The sequence below is a fragment of the Adiantum capillus-veneris genome, chromosome 17 (assembly GCF_014529385.1).
Source record: "Adiantum capillus-veneris isolate H3 chromosome 17, ASM1452938v2, whole genome shotgun sequence".
NCBI lineage: Eukaryota > Viridiplantae > Streptophyta > Polypodiopsida > Polypodiales > Pteridaceae > Adiantum > Adiantum capillus-veneris.
The window spans coordinates 108,826,396-108,831,523 of record NC_140947.1 but is presented as its reverse complement, the minus strand read 5'-3'; positions in this window follow the sequence as shown (position 1 = coordinate 108,831,523).

The window sequence follows — 5,128 nt, the reverse complement described above, 5'->3', positions numbered from 1 at the left end:
GCATGTAGTGCAAAATGGAGTTGTTGTTTTTTCATTCATGAAATGAGCTTTAAGTAGCTCTACAGCCTTGTTCCACAGCATGTGGGATAAATCCACTCTCTTCTGACTCACACCTTAGGACAAAGCTCACACTTTACAGTAGGCTCGAGTTAAACTAGAGGCAAATGTAACATCACTACCATGCATATGTCTTGTTTGTTGCTTCATACCCTTGAAGAAATGATAGTGCCGTGTATGACAACCATGCCATCATCTCAAATGTCAACATGAATGAGATTTTCTTCTCTCATGAGTTATCATTAAAGACTCAAAAATGTCAAACATATTGTCTATCAAAATAAATGTCTAGATACCAATGATCGCATATGCACCAAAATGGGAGAACAACTTGATCACAACATCAAAGAGACGTCCAATATCCATACATGCACCAAATTGCATAAAAAGGACACATCGACATGATGCCCAATGCTAGAATCGTATCAAGCACAATACCCAAAAAAATGCATCAAAAGGTGCAACAAATTGGCATGAACAATGCACATAAAGATTGCAAGCTTAAACCAAATACTTGTGGGGATAAAAAACTCTTAAAAGAGCATAACATAGTCAAAATTGCAAACGCATCAAGTATGCACGGACCTTTGAGCAAAACTATGGCCATTCACATCAAACAAATGTCAAAAGTATGCTGCAAAACTCAGTTAATTGCCTAGCATAGAATCTATAACTTGTCCCTATATACCTATATCTAGAAGCACTTGTGAAATAGAATCGACCTGTAGAAGCAAGGCGACAAAGCCAATCTATGGCTATGCACACACTTAGAAACTTGGTCCACATACATGCATACATCAAATCCAAAAAACACATACGGGTGCAAAAACCTATGGATATTTTAAAAACTTGATGTCACCAATGAGTCTAGAGTATGTCAAAATCCTTGATTAGACTCCAAGATTATCAATTTTTGAGTCCATATGAGAGAAGTATGCAAAAAATTGCCTTTTGGAGCTCATAAAAACACAAAAATGAGCTACACTTTATGTTTCTACTTGCTTCTTCTTTGCCCAAAATCTATGAAAAACCTCAAATCTCAAGCTTTGCACAAGATTAAATTGCATCTTTGACCTTAGAATTTATGCGTCCAACTTTGAGCACCCATCATGCTTTCAGAAGTGCATCATACTCGCATATTGCAAGGAAAAAAACCCTGAAATTTTCTATATACAGTCCATCTGAGCAAGATAGCAGCAAAACGATGAGGATTTTTCAAAAAGTTTCTTATGAAAAGTTGTAGACCACATCAAAATAGAGGGGCATTGTAAGCATAAAAACTTAGATCTACAATTTAGAAGGAGAAAACTGACTTGCAAAATAGTGCTACTACACACACAATTTTAGGGCACCTTCTCTTACACACTATCTTCCACACTCTTTGATGAGCTTGCACAAGAGCATAAATCACTCTTAACTGAGCTCACAAGCTTCCATGTCATTCTCACAAAGCTCTCAAGCTTTCTTGATCCCTCTTTGCAACCAAGCTGGCAACCACGAATCTGTTATTAGTTGTGATTTATGCGCTGCGAGGGCGTGCACAGGCATGTGATATGGAGAAGAAGGAGACAATATTTGGGTGGAGTCCAGTAGTGAGCAATGTTTCACTGACTCCTTATTCTATAGATAAAGAAGAATAGAGTCAATAGATGGGTTAGGGGTTGTCCAATCGGCCACTTGGCCATTACCCTAACACATAGAACACAAATGCGCACCCATCAAGCTTCCTAATTTCTATAAGTACAAGGCTTGCACAGATATTCTACTATGAGCAACAACCACAAAAATGGAAAATTGTTTCAAAGTTATCGCGACATACCCAGGAATGTATCCCTACTCATGCAAACTCTCTCTCTCTCTCTCTCTCTCTCTCTCTCTCTCTCTCTCTCTCTCTCTCTCTCTCTCTCTCTCTCTCATTGGTAGTGTTAATAGTGGTATCAAGAAATATGATGAGCCTCGAGAGGAGTGCGCACACAACATCCATAGTCCATTGATGATTTTTAGCCCTTTAAGGAATAAGATGGGCACCTCATGCTTGCAAAGACCACTGGTCTTTGTCTCTCAAGATTCTCTTCCCTTCCCTCATTGTGATAGCATGAACAAATAGCGAGAGAAAAGTACAAACAAGCAGCATTGTAGTAGGCACGTATGAGACATAGAGAGAGAAAGAAGGTAGCACACCTTTATCCATTGTGCTACCCACAATGGGAGAATATATAAAGTACAACCTAGACGTGCTAAAAAGGTTTCCCTACCATTGTCATCTAGAAGCAATGTGTGTGTTGTGACTATAGCACCTTTGGCCGCTTCCAGAAATGTTACTCAACCCACCACATTTGGGTGCTTTGAAGTAGAGTATTGAGAAGATTCTCTTGTATTTTTTTCAATTGTTGTGGGGACACATATTGGGAAAATGTGGGCGACCCCCCAAATTCATGCCTCCTCTTAGGGTTGAGTCGCACTGAGGGGGTAGTGGGGGAAGTAGAAAGAAGTGCATCCCTAGGCCGCACTCTAGTAAAGAGAAATACTATTGATACTTAAGGACAAGTAGAAAAGCTAATGATTAAAGAGAGATGGGCTCAAAGCAAGAAGTCCAAATTTTTTCTTTCAAAATAGCATTCTTACAACATTCCCCTCAATTCCTCCTCCTATCTAACAAGCTATAAAATGGCTAACCTTCCTACATTCTAAGTATCATCATTGCTTCCCTATTGATCCCTTGGTTTCCTACTCCCTTGAAAAACGTCTTACGACGAACGAGCTTCCGTTTCTCCCTTTACCAAAATACGAACAACCCAAGATGCTAGAGAGAAAACCTCTTTACAACAATATTCCCATGATTTTTACTTGGGGAATTACAAACCCATCATTTGATCCAAGAATGTTTCATTTGAATAAGATTTATGGGTCAAAACATTATTTTCTCTCTCTAGGCTAGAGAAGGAAAATAATTTGTAATGCCTAAATTAGACTTGTAAATGTAATAGAAACGATCATGTCAAAGTTATAAGTAGATTTGAACATTTTGGCAACATTTTAATCCGTGAAAATATGCCTATGTAATTAAATGCTAATTCAAATGTGATTTTGTTTCTTTAATTTAGAGAAAAAACCCATAATTTGAATTATGGAATAAGAATGGAAAGCCTAGAGAGGCCACATGACTTAGAAACATTCATAAGAGATTAGAAAAACCCTCAATAGTAGATAATTGAGACGTAGTCGAGGACGCCTATAATTTCAAGGGAGAAGCACTGTCAAAGATTTCTCCTTTTAGATTTTGATAAAAGCTTGCACATTGTTTTCAAGTTTGCTTGTGAAAATAGAACCTAAAACTCATATATTCTCTTGACAGGCTTGAAGTTCTTGTCAACATTTCAGAGTGGATGGTAATGGCCAATGTTAAAGGGGGTCCAAATGAGAGATGGTCTGTTAAAGAGGAATGCTACCTAATGGAGCTTAAAGACCTTAGGGTTAGCTTCATTAAAAACCTCCAAAAGTTAGTGCTAAAAGGTCCTTTGACCTTAGGCAAGCTAGAGTTGACTTTGAGGTGGGAATCCTTCTCAAGCATGAGGTGCTTGTCGTACTTGTTAAATAAGGTGCTAAGGTGTTTGTGGGAACCTTGCCCAAGCTTGAGGTGCTTCTCATGCTTAAATGACTAAGGTTCTTGAAGTGTTCAATTCAAACATGATCTCTCAAGAGTTATAAACTATTATCATGCTTAAATGACTAAGGTGCTTGAAGTGTTCAATTCAAACATGATATCTTAAGAAACATAAAAGACACATGTTAAGAGCCTCTCCATTTGGCCCTCATGATGTGCTTGAATCTTATTGGATAAACTTTAAAGGGGTCCAATGAGAATTTAGATGCATAAAAATAAATAATTAAGTTTTTTCTCTCAAAGAGAGAGAGAGAGAGAGAGAGAGAGAGAGAGAGAGAGAGAGAATATCATGTAGGCCTCACTGAAGGTGTACACAACGGAGAACTCTATGTTGTTTTCGTCTCCACCTTGAAGGCATGTGGCCTTACGCAAGGTAGGATGAGAGTGTTGGTGCTTTGGTCCATCAAATGTGGGGGGTGCAAGATGGATGTAGAAGGGCCATTTAGGTGGCGTAATGAGGGGGCAAATAGAGAGCTGCATGATTGTGCGTAGACAAAAAGGTTGCTCATATGATTGCATTCAAGGTGTGAGGGGTAGCAAGCAGCTATCGTGCACGATAAACAAAAGTAGTGGCTCAATTAGGGGATCCAAACAACGTCGTGCTTGAGAGGAGTTAGCAGGGGTAGAGGGCAAGTGCTAGGAGTAGAGCAAGGAAAAGGGCGGGGATCTTTTAAGAAATGAATTTTATTTAAATTGACCCACTTTGAGTGTAGAGAAGTACGTACATGCCAATACCAATGCATTCTAATTGAAGATCTCTTTGAAAGTGAATGACAAAGTCCATTGTTACTTATTATTATTTTACTTACATTTGCAATGCTTTACCGCATAGGCCTAGTGAAATTTTCAGCCATTTTTGCTCCCATTTTTGCACAAAGCTACACGCGTTTTGCGATTGCCACGGCGGCTCATGGTTAGCGTGGAGCGCTTTAGACGACCGGGTTAATGTTTGAAGGGAAAATTACCAAAATAACCCTCTAATTTGTGGAAATTCCCAATATACCCCTCAAATTTCAAAAATTCCCAAAGTACCCTCATAATTTGTCATAAATTCCCAAAATACCCCTGGTTGTGAGAGTAAATTTCTTGAAAAACAAAAAAACTTGTAGCTTTTCATAAGAAGAGCGATTGTCTACCATACAGAATGCTAAAACTAAATTTTGAGCTGGTTATGTAGGCTTTGGAGATGAATTCCTTCATTATTTTTAGACATAATTGCCTTTTTTTGGGAGGTAATTTGCAAAAAATTACATGCTAAGCACTCAAAAACCGATCTCAATTGTCAAACAAGAATAAAGATTAGAAAATCTTGAAGATCCAACAAAAATAGATACAAGGGTATTTTGGGAATTTTTGAAATTTAAGGGGGAATTTCCAGAAATTAGAGGGGTATTTTGGTAATTTTCG